General features: G+C 32.5%; 2 long non-coding RNA genes across 2 annotated transcripts in view; both read right to left on the bottom strand.

Annotated features, from left to right (window-relative positions):
• Positions 1-12,151, bottom strand: part of LOC105126449 (uncharacterized) — a 16,371-nt gene extending 4,220 nt beyond the window's left edge. Inside the window, exons 1-2 of the long non-coding RNA XR_842434.1 lie at positions 12,141-12,151; positions 228-230 (exon numbers count right to left, since the gene is read on the bottom strand). This is a non-coding gene — a long non-coding RNA (uncharacterized LOC105126449). The remainder of the gene's footprint in view (positions 1-227; positions 231-12,140) is intronic.
• LOC105126448 (uncharacterized) lies at positions 3,215-3,854 on the bottom strand. The gene is made up of 2 exons (XR_842433.1): positions 3,765-3,854; positions 3,215-3,584 (listed from the first exon to the last, which is right to left on the bottom strand). It is a non-coding gene; the product is annotated as an uncharacterized LOC105126448 (long non-coding RNA).
• Positions 12,152-16,796: the final 4,645 nt, after the last annotated feature.

Raw genomic sequence — 16,796 nt, 5'->3', positions numbered from 1 at the left:
TAAAAAAAGAAAATATCCCCATTTTAAAACTTAATTTTTCCATCCACTGCAGATATTTGAAATCTTGATTATTATTCTTTTCCCCATGATTTATCTATATATTGAAAAGTCTGGAAAATTGTTGTCAAACGAATTTGTTTAACAGGAGCCATGCTATTCCTCCCCCCTTGTGGATTGTAATAAAAATAGAGTGAGGTTAATAATTTATAAAATGGGAATAATACCACTCCCTATTCTAATTAAGGGACTAAAACACATATGATCATGTATAAAACAACACATTGCGTTGATTATACCCAAATTATTCAGAATTATATTTTATTAACTTGAAAATATAGTAAAATATTGCAGGATTTTGAGTTCCAAATTTCATAATGGAGGATGGTGGAGGTTTTGTGTTCTTATTTTCTGCATCATAATTCTTTCTTAATTGCTTTTTTTGCCTATTTTGAACAATTGATTCGGGATTTTTCTAATATTTTTTTATTTGTTTTTAAATTATTCATTTTTATAAAATCCCGACACTGATGTCAAGATTATTAATTCCATTTCAAATATCATTCTGTTTCACTTATTGGTATAATATATTTTTGACGTTTCAGTATATATATAAAATAGAGAACTTATAAATAATAGTGTAAAATAGAGAAAATATCAAATATAAAAAGGTTAATATATAAAAGAAAGTATATAAAAAGTAAAATAAAGTTATGGCGAGCGGGCAATAATAAGCACCATGATAAGAATATATTTATTTATGGATGTGATATATGATTACAATTAACAAATTAAAAGGTATATAGAAACACAATCAAATTACAATTAACAAATTAAAAGGTATATAGAAACACAATCAAACAATTATGGAAATAAATTAGAATCTTTAATCATTTAAAACCTTTTGATATGACACTTGATTTCCACCATAATTGATGATTATATTGATTGGATTTTAATCCAAAATATATTGTTTTGATTTGTTTTCTCAACATGCCCTTTCAAACTTATGGATATTTTGAAGAAAACTCTTCATGAGTCTGAAATAGATAATATTGAAATCTTATTATTTAAATATGAAAAAAAAAAGATCTCGTAAAACCAAGTTATTCAAGCCAATAACAATGAAAGAAAATAAATAATTCTACGAGACCATATTTAACTCTACCGTGTGCTATAAAAAATAAAAGTCAAACCTTATTTGAGTTTGCAACTTAGGAAATATACAAGAGAAATGCCATGAATGGCGTAGTGAAAAAATATCTCCAAATTGTGATTGTAAGGACACCTAAACAAATTATGGGATATAGTCTAAAACTTTTCATTAAAAATAGGTTGATGTTAATATGATTTTTGTTTTGTACGGATGTAAGTATGATGATGGAAAACTATGAAACTAATGGGCGATGGAAAATTATGGGCAATAGTCAAGCAAAAATTGTTAAAGAACTTCAGTATAGTATATACGCATTGTTGGTTATGATACCATGATAAAAATCTTATGATATGATACTTTATTTTTTTATATAATTAATGATTATATTAATTGGATTTGAATTTAAAATATACAATCTTGATTTGTTTTTTCGATAATTTCATTATTTCTTGATCAAATCACATGTTTTAACACATGGTTAATAATGAAAAATAAGACAATCTTTTTATTTATTATTTTTTGGTCACACCTTTTTATTTGTTTTGACAATACATCTTGATGTGCCAAGACTGCCACGCAACGTGGGCATAGATGGCTATATATAGCAGAAACTACCAAGGCAGAAAACAATTGCAGAAAAGAAAACCATTGCAGACCCTTTTAGCCTTGCTTCCATGAATTTTCTTGCAATCGGAATCACAATTCATAGCTATGCACTCATTCGTGGGGAATGAACTTTTTTTACAAAGCTTTGCATCCGCCATCATATGCTTGTTTCCCGCGTACACACAATGTAATTTGGTACGTAAAATCACAAATCTTGAATTAAATACTCATCAAAATAACATCAGATTAATCAATAAAAAAATATATAGCTAATTTAAGGAAACAACAAATATAATAAAAGGAATATTAGTATTCCTTGATGATCATTCATGTGTTGCAAGAAACTGTTTGAAGAAATAGAGTTTTCTTATCTATCAAAACTGATCTTACAATCTCTTTATACATAAAAAATATAAACGTAAACTTATCAGTTACAACAATCTAATAATAGCGTAACAGCTGCAAGGCTTATATGCTGGCATTCATTGGTTTTAAACCATTTGTTACTAATCATAATTAGGATAACTGTCTAACATTTCCCCATAAACTGAACACTCGATAGGTGACGAGTTTGGAAACAAGACGTTCAAAATAGTCAACTAATAACCCTTTTGTGATGACATCTGCGAGCTAAAGTTGAGAAAGGTTGAATTGAACTTTATGATTGCCAGAGACAACCTGTTCATGATAAAATGATAATCAATAGCAATGTGTTTTGTACGAGCATGGAAGATAGGATTAGTGGCAAAGTATGTGACAGGCAGGTTGTCACAGTTAAGCAAAACCGGACGAGTAAGCGAACAACGAAGTTTAATTAAGAGACCTTGAATCCACAGAGTATCTAAGAGCTTAATAGGCTTAGAAACAACAGCATAATAGAGTTGGTCTTTATGAAAAATGACATGGCGAGAAACATAAAGCCAACCTATAGAGGATGGAGGTAGCGGTAACCATGATGATGATCACTGTAGCCAACAAAAACACACTGAAGAGAACACGGTTGTAATTTGTTAGTTACATAATCTCCAAGATATGGGTAACAAATATATCCAAAAACACGAAGGAATGTGTAATTCGAGGAAATGCCAAATAATAACTTATAGGGGGAAGTTCCTTGAAGGATAAGGGTTGGAAGTCGATTAATCAAAGAAACTACCGTACAAAATGCTTTGACTCATAGATTATGAGGCATGTGAGTAGTGTGTTAAAGGATGTGACCCATATAAGCAATATGATGATGTTTTGGCTCTGCTAACCTATTCTGTTAGGGTGTATGAGGACAAGAAAAACGATGCACAATGCCATTAGTAGCACAAAACTATTTAAATTGCAGGTTATCGTATTCCTTCCCCCCATCACTTTGAAATTGTTTGATAGACAAAGAGAATTGAGTTTAACATATATAGCAAAAGTAGAAAAATGACCAAAAACTTTGGATTTAAGATGCATAGGGAAAATATATGAATAATGAGTGTAATCATTCGTAAACAAGATATAATAGCAATATCCAAAAACAGAAACAACAGGAGACATCCACACATCTGAATCTATTAAAGCAAATGGCTTAGTAGAACAATGGTCATGAGATGAAAAGAAAAGTTTGTTTGATTGATTTAGCTAATGCACAATTGCTATAGGGGAGATTTGATAAATGAGAAAAAGAACCTAATAAGTAGCGAGAGATAAAAGTGCGAAGAACTTTATTGGAGGGATGACCAAGACGACAATGCCACAAAAAAAACAAAGCAAGGCTAGAAGAAAAAGCTTGGTTGGAGCTAGAAGATAACGTTGGAAAGATAGGATAAAGACCATTTTTACATAGACCCTAAAAGAGAACAACACCACGTGTAAGTCACAAATTTGATATCCTGAAAGGAAAAAAGTAATACTAATATTAAAATCACGAGTAAATTGAGTGACAAATAAAAGATTTTTACGAAGAGAAGGAGCACGAAGAACATGAGAGAGGAGGAGACAAAGGAATCAGAAGAAAAGGAAAGGTTACCAGAATGAGTGATGGGGAGAGTATCACCATTACCAACAACAACCTGAACAGAAGCTACATATAAAGTGCCAGAGTAAATTTTTTGCGCATCATAGGTCAAGTGATTGGTGGCACCAGAGTCCAAAGACCAATTAGGGTCTGAAGAAGACGTAACTTGCATACCAGTGAAAGCACGAGGATAAGAGCACTTGGCTTAAACATGACCAAATTGTTGGCAATTCCAGTAATGAATTGACTGGCGAGAGGGTGGAGGACCCAAAAGACCTTGAGAGAATGAGGAAGGACGTGGATCACATTAGAAAAGCTGGCCTAGGCTAGAGTAGAGGTGAACTTGAGATGAACCACCAAAAGGACGAGAGGGTTGGTCACATAGCCGGGGGTGACGAGGTTCACGGTTGAAACAAGCAGCAACAAAAGCAGCAAGGGAAGCCACAAGAGTCATCTGAGCTGCTAAGGCTTGTTGCCCTTCAAAAGCAAGAAGACGAGTTCGTAGGTCCGAGAAGGAAGGAAGCGGTGGGAAGTTCAAAATTGTTGTCACAATCATTTGATAGTCAAGACCCAGACCACAAGGTACATAAGTAACTAGATTAGAGTTGGATACAGGTTCCTGGATCGCAGTGAGTTCATCAGCCAAATTCTTAGCTTGAGCAAGGTATTCAAAGATGGATTTGGAACCTTTGGTAACAGAGAAGAGGTGAAATTTGAGCTAGACAGAATTAGCAAGGGATTGCTGTGAGAAATTTTATTGGAGACAATCCCAAATGTCCTTCAAGGTGGAGACCATAATAACTTGTTCTCACACTGCGTGGCGTCTAGGAAAATGGTGCAATGTGTCTATCTAGCAAAATATAAAGGAACAAGAAATTCTTGTTTCGTATTAGTAAAATATGGATTAGGAGTCGTTACCTTGAATTATGGTCACTGGAACCCTAATTAGTCTCAAATATGGGGTACGAAGACTATTTATGTAAAGGGAAGGTATTAGCACCCCAACTACACCCCATCTAAGGTAGGTTGCATTGTTTTAATGTCTGATAAAATCTAAGGTTGTATTGTGTTTTTCTAAACTTTGTCGATTTGTCTACAATTTAAGAAAAGTCCTCGTCTGTAAGGTACTCCTTATCTTATCGAGTAGGAATCTAATTGTTCTATGTTGTAAAAAAAATACCTTTTTAATATCAGGAATACGTTTTACATATAAGTCGTTATCCCTGATACTAAACAAAACAAAATAAAATTTTTGTTGTTTTTTTAAAATTTTAGTTAATGTTCTCTTAACTTTAATAAACTGGTTATGAAAGCCAAAATACATGTTAAAACATTATTTTTTGGTATATAAAAAACAAAATATGATTTTTTAGCTTTGAAATACTTTATCGTATGCATTAAAATATTTTTTTCTTTTTTGGAAGTTTTTTATGAAAACCAGGTATTTTAATATCGTATTTTGTATTTTTAACAATATAAAATACAGACCGATATTAATCAAAATGATATAAAAACTACGCGAGGAAATTGTAAAATCCTGAAACAAATATTTTTGATATATTATGTTTTTTGAAATGGACCGGATCAGGCCAAAATACATGCTACGTGAACAATGTAGGCATGGCAGGAATGAAGCAGGAGATAGAAGAAGGGGAGAAAGGCTGACCTGCGGTGGCTACAATTGTTGGCTATACTACGGGAAGCAACAAGTGGCGGCATAGGTAGTTCATAGAGGTTAGCGGTGCTGTTTTTCTTCTCTCTCTCTCCCTTTTGTTTTTTGTTCTCTTCTCTTCTTCTTTTTTTCTCTTCTTTCTTTTCTCTTCTCTGCCCTCTCTCTTCTATTCTCACTCTCTCCCTCCCTTCTCTTCGTCTGTTTTCTTTTTTTTCCTTCCCTCCCTCTTGTTTCTGTTTTTTTTTCGGTCTATTTTTCTTCTTCTCTTTCTCTTCTTCCTTTTTTTTCTATTCTTTTTGGTCCTCTCGCCTCTCTACTCTCTTATGCTTCTTTTTCCCTATTTTTATAGGCAAAAATAGGAGAGGACGTGGCTTGGGCAGCCACTGTGCTACCACCCCTTCAACACGTGGAAAGTGTGGGTTGTGTTAGCGTCTTTTTAAAGTCATCGGGGGAAGGGAAGTCAGTGAGAAACAGAGAAAAAAAAATATAGTGCCACTCAAAACGGCATCTTTTCGAGCCTTTTTTTTTTATAATGAATAGTTGATGAAACGATACCATTTTGGACAAAACACGCCCCTTCATTTAAATAGAAAATGTGTTAAAGTTCATAGTGGTCCTTAATTTGTAATTTGTTCAATGAAGTTCTAAATTACAATTTTAATTTAAAAATCAATTCAATTGCATCCCTGCCACAAATTCAATAGTAGTCCTGAAGTTGGCCATCTTTTTCACTTTGGTCCTCGATCTTGAATTAGTGCAATTTGACCATCAATTAAGTAATAAACTTCTAACAGGCCCCTAATCCTGTTTTAAGTACAGCCCCTATATTTACGCGCATTGTCCAGTTTGGTCTTTGGTCTCGGATTTCTTCAATTAAGTCCCTAATTAGCCATCAAACTTTAATATTTATGCAATTAATCCCCTAATTCGACCAAATTAACTCTTAAAAAATATACTTTGACCCCAGAACTTTAATTTTTTCCAATTAAAGTCCAAACTGACTCCAAAATCAATTTTTCTTGCAATCAAACTCTCTATAAATTCAATTAAACCTTCAATAAAATTTAATTCAGTCCATAGACATCTAATTTTGGACTTCTTTTCCTCAAATTAAATTTTCTTTATTAACAGGGCTCTCATCAATTACTAAAATACTATCAAATTTTAATTTTTATAATTTTGAACCTTCTCAACCAATTTTTGACTATTCTTAGAGTGTTTTGACATCTTTTTCTCATTATTCCTATTTTTTTGTATTTTTCAAACATATATTATTTTTATACATCTTTTTCTCATTATTCCTATTTTTTTTGTATTTTTCAAACATATATTCTTTTTATTTTCTTCTTTTTTGTATGAGGGCCTAAAAATGGGTCATAACAGTTGCCCCTTTTTTACAATGCTTATGAAGCAAAGAATTTGCATAGTAAGTGTTGTAAAGATAAACAAAACTATATTTCTGACACTGATCTTCTCAAAGCTTAGTTGGCCAGAAATCTCATTCGGCGATTCCTTTGTATCAAAGAATAATATAATGTATGGTTAGGTTAAACTAAGATACCTTTCACCAATCCCTTTTTACTAGAACCAAAATCTTATGTGGTTAGGATAGACTAAGATTCTTTTCGCCAATCCCTTTTGACCAAAACCAAAATCTTATTTGGTTAGGCTAAAATGAGATTCCTTTCACTAATCCCCTTTAGCTAGAACCAAAACTGTCATGTTACAAACCTTTTGTTTTGTGAAGAAAGACGATCTATTTTCATGGGCGACCTGCCCACACACTCACACTTACCTTGATCTATTTTAATAGGTGACCTACCAAAACATACTCAAAATGGTCTACTTTAAGGGGCGACTAGCCCACACAAGCACGCTTCCCTTGGTCTATTTTCATGGGCGATCTGCCCAAGTAGAAAAGGAATAGTGGTCTTGTTGTAATGGGTGACTTACCCAGTTGAAGGAATGGTCGCATTGTAATGGGTAACTTACCCAGATAAAAACATGGAGAATGGTCGAATTATAATGGGTAACCTACCTAAAAAAGATAAAAGAGTTATCGTGTTGTAATGGGTGACCTATCCAAGTGGAGGAATGGTCTTATTGTAATGGGTGACCTACCCAGATAAAAACATGGAGAATTGGTCGAATTGTAATGGGTTATCTACCCAAGTGGAGAAATGGTCTTATTGTATGGGTGACCTACCTAGATAATAACATGGAGAATTGGTCGAATTGTAATGGGTGACGACCTAAAATGGAAAAAAGGAAAGAGTGATCGTGTTGTAATGGGTGACCTACCCAAGTGGAGGAATGGTCACATTGTAATAGGTGACCTACCTAGATAAAAACATGAAAAATTGGTTGAATTGTAATGTGTGACCTACCCAAAATAGAAAAAGAAAAGAACGGACATATTATAATGGATGACCTACCCAAGTGGAGGAATGATCATATTGTAAAGGGTGACCTACCCAAATAACAACATGGAGAATATGGTCAAGTTATAATGGGTGGCCTAGCTAAAATGAAAAAAGAAAGAATGGTCGTTTTATAATGGGTGACCTACCCAAGTGGATAGTGAGGGCTCAAAGGCATACTCGAAAGGGAGGCAGGGTTAGAAAACTCACTACCTAAGTGGTGAAGGCTCAAAGGCGCATTCAAAAGGAAAGAGTTAGGTTTAGAAAATGCACTATCTAAGAAGTGATGGTATGACACCAATTTATCAATGTCAAAAGTAAATGCATTATGATTGAGATGCATGTATACTTACTTGAGAAATATAGGCCCTTATTTTTTCATGGTGTCTTTCTTTTTCTTAAAAGTTGGAGTAAACTTCGATGGCCTTTCCACCCTTGCTTACTCAAGTCACATGTCGTGATCTTGACCTCTAGAAAGGGTTTGATACTGTTACGGTGTCTTTCTTTTTCTTAAAAGTTGGAGTAAACTTCGATGGCCTTTCCACCCTTGCTTACTCAAGTCACATGTCGTGATCTTGACCTCTAGAAAGGGTTTGATACTGTTACATTTCTTTGTCTTCCAACCTTTATCTCAAAGTTTGTCAACTTTGCCCGATAATTTCCTAAGAAACGGAATCATAGAGCCAACCCTAATGGTTGTTTGCCCCATAGCTTGATCATGCACTCCAAGTGTTCACATTGGGTTTTCTTTAGGGATGAGGTCATGTGAAAGAAAGTTTGGGGTTATTTATAGGAAAATGTTACCATACAAATTTTTGAAACTTCCAACTTATTCCAACCACAAAAATCATTTTAACATTGGTTCAAAAAAAACTTGTTCTAAAGAATGCAAATGATTCCTATTGATAGGTTTTTGAACTAATAAAAGTGTTTTGAAGCTTTTGGGTAAAGATAAAGTGACATCTGGTTGGTTATAAAAAGTTGAAATTTCAATTTGAGGGTTATTGAAAACCAAATCGGTTGAAAGCATTTATTTTATTTGAGTGAATAATAATTTGACCCGCATAAGAAAGCACTACCTACCGATCTACATTGCGTGCCTTCGATCAAAAAGGGTTTATTAGGTATGTAATATAGGCTTAGGCTATTAGTTATGAAGAAAAGGATATTACAAGCTCAAAAAGATGTTTGAGGGATTTCAAAACTAAGGATCATCTATACTTATTCCCTCGCCTTTTCTTTTAACTTTCTTGTTAAAATGGATTTCTTGCCCCCTAGTATCGAGTGTAGGCTCTTTATTTTTATTTTTTTCATTTCTATTTGGTTGAGCACCTTAATTGTTTTTATGAGAAGCTCAAATCTTTTTAATCCTTTAGATTATTCAATCAAATTACATGATCAATTCCAGCATCCATTTTTACTGCTTTGTTTGGATGAGAAGGAAGTTTTTGCCTATTGATGGGTTTTTGTAGAACCTCTCTTGTTTGCCCTCCAGTATGGGGTGTGATCCTAGTTAAGGTTATTTTTAAAAAACATTACTAGGCTCAAAATGGAACTGCAAAGGATAGATTTCAACCTTGTGAAAAGATTATCAAAGATGGCCTTTCTTTATCTCAAACTCAATGTATTGAGGATTAGTATGTCTTGCTTTCATATGTGTATGCAAAATGATTTATTCATTAAAATAAAACTCAACTTGTAAATCACCTCATGGTGTTGTTGTCTTTATTTTTGTTCTTGTTTCAATTTTTCGGTTTAAGGAATCACTTGAATTTCTAGAATGTAGTTATTTAGGACAAATACCAATATGATGTTTTATTTTTGTACTCACTTTGGAGGTCCTAAAAATATCCTTTGAAAACATATGAGGTTTATGTATGGTTTTGGAATATGGAAAAGAAAACACCAAAGTATTCTTCGTGTTATAATTTTATGAGCAAAAGTTGTGCTCAAAATGTTATTTACATGTAATAACAATAAAAAAAAAAGTGTGATATGAACACAGAAAGCATATGATCTTATTTATTAGGGGCTCATGTGTCTTCCATTTCAATCCACCTCACCTTGATTAATTGCAAAAGCTTTCTCTTAATGGCATTGCAGGTATAGCTGTTATGCCCAGCAATACCAGTATGGTATTCATAATTGAGTTCTGGCTTAGACTTGTAGGATATGGTGGCTGCACAAGTGTCAGAGGTTTTAGCGTCATATGCCCGATGTTCAATAGCTTTTGATACATCTCATTCAGCGGTAGCGGCAATGGAGATAGTTGTTCTGGAACCCTTTGGTAATTTCCAATTTTGGTTTTGCCTAGAAAGTTTTGGGGCTTAGATTTTTTTATATTGGCAATGTGGGATGAAGTGTGGTAATTTTGAGGACCTCTTTCTTTCGAAGCCTCTTCTCTTGGTGGGTGCAGAAATTCTACTACTCTTGATGTCTCGTTCATTACATTCACACACTACCATAACATCAAGGAATTGTTAGGCCAAACTACGCATCACATGTTTGTAATAGGGTGCTTTGAGTGTGTTGGCAGATAAAGAGACCATCTTTTTATCCAGAAGCGGAGGGTGTACTTGAGCAGCTGCTTCTCGTCATCTTTAAGCATATTCCATTATGCTTTCTTTGTCCTCTTTCTTTAGATTGGATAAGTTAGTTCTATCAAGAGTGATGTCCAGGTTGTACTTGTATTGTTTAACAAAAACATCCACTAGATCTTTCCATCTTTGTATTTTTATATTATCCAATCTCATATACCAGTTCAAAATTGCTCCACTTAAGTTGTCTTGAAAAAAATACATTAGTAATTTTTCATCATTTACTACTTCTGTCATTTTATGACAATAAGACCTAAGATGAGTCATAGGACATTGTGTTCCACTATATTTGATGAATTCAGGAACACAAAATTTCTTAGGTACAACCACATCGAGGACCAAACACATCTCTGTTACCTGTACCAGGTCATATAAGTCTACCCCTTCAATGACTTTGCGTTTGGCTTTTAGCGCCTCTATTTTAGCTTGATCAATGCTATCAGAAGACTTAGCCTTGTGGGACTTGTTAGTCAATGCCTCAATAACTATTAGGGCTGGTGCAGGTGTTGCTGACTACACAAATGTTGGATTTTATTGGGGCTCTTGACTTGTTCGCTCATTCCTTCTTCAAGTTGAACTACTATAAGAGCCTGATTAGAGGTGACTGGTCGATTAGATGGACCTTCACCAGAGGTATTTTTTAGAGTTTGCTCGAGTAAGCTAGTGAGGTGAGCCACATGATTAGTACTTAAAAGTGTATTTTTATCAAGGTTTTATATTATTATTTTACACTTGAAGTATCAATAACTCCTTAACTAAAGCATATTTTATAATAACATATCCAATAATATAAGGTACCTTTAACTAAACCCATGACAATTTGACCACTTCAAAATCTCTGAATTTTCAAAAGAAAAATCTTCAGTTTTTACTTTGAGTGCGCTTTCTAGCCCTCAAAAGGATTCATCATTTCTTAATATGATGAACCCATCATTTCATTCTTCTTTATCTTCTTTACAACGCTTACTATCTAATGTCTTGTAACTTTCTATCATAAGCATTGTAAAGAGGGGGGCAACTGTCATAACCCAATTCTGAGTTATTTCTCAAAAATCAATTTTTTTTCAAAAATAAAAATAACAAAAATAAAATACAGGCTGACAATGTGGAGAAAGCAGATAAAGGAGGGCTACAAAAATAGGAAAAAATCAAGTTGCATTTTTTTTGACGAAATCAAGGCCTAATTGTACCTCATTATACTAAAAAATAAACAAAAATGCAAATTCAAGGACAAATTGAAAGATTATTGAACGAATTTACAAAAAAAATTGAGTCCAATGACATATTTAAATTTTTAGTAAGCCAATTTGATTTAATCATGGGTCAAATTAAATTTTAATTATGTCTAAGAATTAATTTGGGTCCAATTGAAGGATTTAATTTAATGCAAAGATTTAATTATACTTTAAATGGGTCAAATTAATTCTATTTTAGGCTTAATTGGTGAAAAATTAAGTTTGGGAGCCTAATTTTGGCTTAATTAAGAAGATTGGAATTTTAAGAGACCAAATTTAATATGTACTAAGTTAATTGATTGAAATTAGGGCTAAATTGCATTAAATAAAAATATTTTAGGGTCAATTTGGTTTCAATTGAAAGAAATTGAAAGAGGGAGGATTGAAATGAACTTTGGCAAAAACAGGAATCGGCACAGATCATTATCTTCATTTTTTTTCTCTAAAAAAGCTGATCTAGTTACCCACTTTGCAGCAGCATTTAATATACCTAACGTCCACCACATTTGACAAATCTTATACGAAAATGATCCTCTGGACTTTTTCTACAACACAATGTGATCATTTTAGGCTTAATGGCAATAAATCATCTCTGGTGACAGCCTAAAGAGGCCAACTCAGTCAACTTTTGTCTCCAGATTTGCAACTCATGATAGCTACTTTGAGTCAACGGCTGGGATCCTTCGCACCTAAATCAAGGATTGAAATTTTTCCCCAATATAGAAAAGATTGCCCTCTTCCACTACCTATTAATACAGATGGATTTCATGGCTTGAGAGATGAGAAAATTAGGTCTAAAGTCAGCCAAAAAACTAATTTTTCTACTGATTTCTGCAAATTTTCTTCTTTCTTTCTCTCTCCACCATGGCCTTCAACCACCACCACCATCACCACCAGTCTTTCCACCATCAGCTCCACCATAGGAAGCCAACTCAACCATCAGCCGACCACCAAGAGCCACCGTTAGTTTCTCTCTCCTCTTTGCAGCCCCTTCCATGAGCTTTTTTTTCTTTTTTCTTCCTCTTTGAGCTGCAGCCACTCCAGCCAACTCCACCACCAAATTCAAGTTTTCCTCCCCTGCCAGCCAGCCATCACTACCATGCTAGGTGGTTTACCAACCTTCCCCTGGTTCTTCGTCTTCCCCATGAAATTCCACTGTTTTGAACAGTGCAACATGAATTCTAATTCATGTTCCACTATTCATGTAGTGGACTATGCTCTCTTTTTTAAAAAAAAAATCTAAATTTTTTTTGAAAAAATTCATTTCAAAAAATTGTGATTTTCTCATATATTTTTACACCAATTTTGCATAATATCAGGTTATATATTTACATTGTAAAATACAAATTCGGTATTAAAATACCTGGTTTACTTTGAAATTATTAAAAATTCAAAACATTTTAAAAAAAAAACTTTTAAATCAGTTTTCATTTTCAAAAAAATAAATTGTTGCATAGGCCAAATCCTAAAATTTTTCCAAGCATATTTTTCATAAAAACAACAAAAATTACATCTTTTTCATGTAATAAAAATCCAAAAATGGATATCGTAACCAGTTTATGATTATCCATTATGATTTGGCCAACATATCAAAAAAATCATTTTTTAATTTTTGTTTTAATCTAGAAGGAGACTTTAATATTTGTGGGGTGTACAATTAGACAATAAAGTACACCCTCTAGTATTAAAGATACAAGATGTAAATAAATATGATGCTAAAATTCAGACTTTAAAACGGTTAGAATTTAACCCAATAAAGTAGAGACTCTCACACAAAGATAAATATGCCTTGAGCCTTAGAAAAGATCAACAGATACTCAACTCAAAAAAAAAAAAAAACAATGCAACTTACCTTAGATAGGGTGCACTGGGGGGGATGCGTCTTTCCCTTGCCCAACCAATCTCTTACTCATACTCTTGCAGACCATAGGTTCCTAGTAACCATAATACTAAGTCTTGACTCCTAAACATTAATCATAATTTTATGATTAAATCTAAAATCCTTTCCAACACATAACACCTCACACAGGAGGCACGAAAAGAGCCTTCGTTGTCACCAGACGATGTCATGCTGGCTCACACCCCACGACACATGGGGTAATTCTATACAATGCATAAACAAATATGTACAGAATTTTAAAGCATGTAAGCAATAAACAAAGGAAATGCATATTAAAAACATACAAACCAATAAATAAAACACAATGATCAGACAAAAACAATGCTTACTCCACAAGGTTCCTAGTGGAGTCGCCATTCTGTCGCATGTGTGCGGCGTCATAATGATTGTCCACCATCTAGGAAAAAAAATTGAAATGGTGTATTTCTGGCAAAATATATAGAGATAAGGAATTCTTGTGTCTCTTATCAATAAAAAATTTGAATGGGAGTCGGCACCTAGTGTTTTGGTTACTAGAAACCCTAACTAATCTCAGATATTGGATATGGAGACTGGTTGCATAAAGAGAAGGTATTAGCACCCCAAATACATCTTACCTAAGGTAGGTTGTATTGTTTTGTCTAATCAAATCTAAAGTCGTGTTGTGGTCTTTTTTCAATTATTGGTCTATTTAAGGTTTAAGAAAAGTCTTCCTCTATAAGGAGATTTTTATCTTATCGAGTACAAAGCCTAATTGTTCTATGTCGTTAATAAAAATAACTATCTTTTTAATATTGAGAATATGTTTTATGTATAAATTCATTTTTCTTGATATTAAAACAAAAATAAATAAATTGTTTTATTGTATTTGAAATTTTAGCCAATGTTCTTTTGACTTTAATAAACTGATTATTAAAGCCAAAATGCACGCTAAAATATTTTTTTTAGTGTATGAAAAATAAAATATTATTTTTTCTAGCTTTGAAACACATGGTTGTATGCACAAAAATATTTTCTCTTTTTTTTTGAATTCTTTTGTATTTTTGAAAGTTTTGACAAAAACCAAGTATTTTAATACCAGGTTTGTATTTTTAAGACATAAAATCCTTGTTTAAAATTTTTTTCATTTTCCATTTTTGCACACTATTAAAAACCTCACTCAGATCCAATTTTAGAAATTGCAATATCTAATAAAGAATAATACCAATAACAATGTTCCTTCCTCCATAATTTCATTGCATATAGAAGGGACTCGACAAAACATTTAACATGGTTCCACATGTAGACCCATGGTTAAAACTATTTTTAAATATTAAAATTCCAAGTCGATGATAGGATGGATTAAATTAAATTAAATACATAAGACTAAATAACAAGGGGTGAAATTAAATGAGATAAAAGAGAATATGGCACTAGTTGTTAAAAAGAGAAAAGATAGGGACAAAATGAAATAACTAGGTGAAATGGGGTCAGTATGTAAATAGTAAGAAATTAGACTATAAATACCCTATTTCCCTTTCTAAAACCAGCAACAATAAAGAAAAATGGGGGGGGGCATCCTTTTATGTTTCTTTTACAAAATAAATGAGAGGAAATCCTATAAATTGTAAGGCGTTTGAGTGAGTTTTTGGCTAAAGGTCGAGGGAAACAACATCAAGACAATAATCTAGAGAGAATAAGTGAAGAAATTTAGGGATTTAAAGTGAAAAAATGTTACTGGCTAGGAATCGAAACTCACTTCATCATCACGTAAGTGTTTTAAACTCGATTATGTAAGTTAAATTAAAAATGATTAAGAATCGATGTCTAAATTGTAAATTTAAGGTTAAGGTTCATGAGAAAATATAGGGGAAGTGAGAGATTTTCCTTGTTTGATGTAATTGGGATAGAAATAGATGAAAGCAACTCAGAATAATAATTAAATGAAAAAAAATCATAGTCTTTTAGAAAGTGGTGGTGCTAGCCAAATATTAGAAAAAATTAAAATAACACATGAATGTTGTTTGTTTGAAGTTATTATAGCACGTGTTGAAATATGGAGAATGAATTTACAATAAATAGAAATCTTATGTTTAATTTGTAATGGAAATATTGGTTATGCTTTGATTATGAATGTTGTCATTTTGTTGAGAGTTGGAGGATTTTATGTAATGTTGAAGTATTATGGAAAATTGTACGAATGAGAAGAAAACTACTCATATTCCTTCTTTAATGTTACATTCGGCTAGAGAGAGAAAGAAAAAAATTATCTTTTTCTAGTTTTCTTTGGTTCTATGAGTTTGTTAAGGGAGATGCTAATTGTTTGATTGAATTTAGCATAAAATATATGCTTAATTATGATAGATGAAACATTTATGTGAGGTTGTGTCAATTATACATGGTAAAATTTTAGAATTTTCAATGCGATTAAATTAAATTGAGAATTCAAAATCTATATGGAGAATAAAACTAACATTTATGGTGGATGGATGACAAATGATATATTGATTCTACTAGTACAAAAGAGGCCACAAGACCTATTTAACAACAAAGGACTATTTCGTGCACGTAAACATCAGGTAGGTGTTCGACACCTTAAAGAGAATTAATTTATTATCTAAGTAGTAGTCATAATTTGCTTTAATTATATCTTGATCTTAATAGAAAAACATAACAAGAAAAAAATTGGAGACCTAATTCCCTCATCAATAAAATTAATGTCCTGGTTAATGAGTGATCTAAGAAACTAATTTCCTGATTGATGGGATCAATGAGCGAATGGGGAAACTAAGTTTCTGGTGAATAAGATTAATATCCTGGTTAATGGACAATTAAAGAACCAATGATTTAGTAATAAAATGAATGCCTGATTTAGGTTAAAGATGACTTTGGTGTGTCCTCAAAATTATACTATTGACATTTGATAATTATACTGCATAAATATATATATATATATATATATATATAAAATTACCTTTGAATGTAAAGTTAATTTCATTTTATATTAAATAAATTTTCAGATATCCCACAACATTGAGTCGTGTAGTAGATTAATGAATTCATATCTTTTTGTTAATCAAATAATTTATTTGGAAGAATAAAAAAAAATTGTAATATGATTAGTACTTAAAAGTGCATTTTTATCAAGGTTTTATATCATCATTTTACACTTGAAGAATCAATAACTTCTTAACTAAAGCATATTTTATAATAACATATCTAATAATATAAGATACCTTTAATTTGTGGTAAATATTCATTT

Source organism: Populus euphratica, unplaced genomic scaffold (assembly GCF_000495115.2).
Source record: "Populus euphratica unplaced genomic scaffold, PopEup_1.0 scaffold78.1, whole genome shotgun sequence".
NCBI lineage: Eukaryota > Viridiplantae > Streptophyta > Magnoliopsida > Malpighiales > Salicaceae > Populus > Populus euphratica.
The sequence above is the reverse complement of the archived record's forward strand: the minus strand, read 5'-3'. Positions and strand labels throughout refer to the sequence as shown.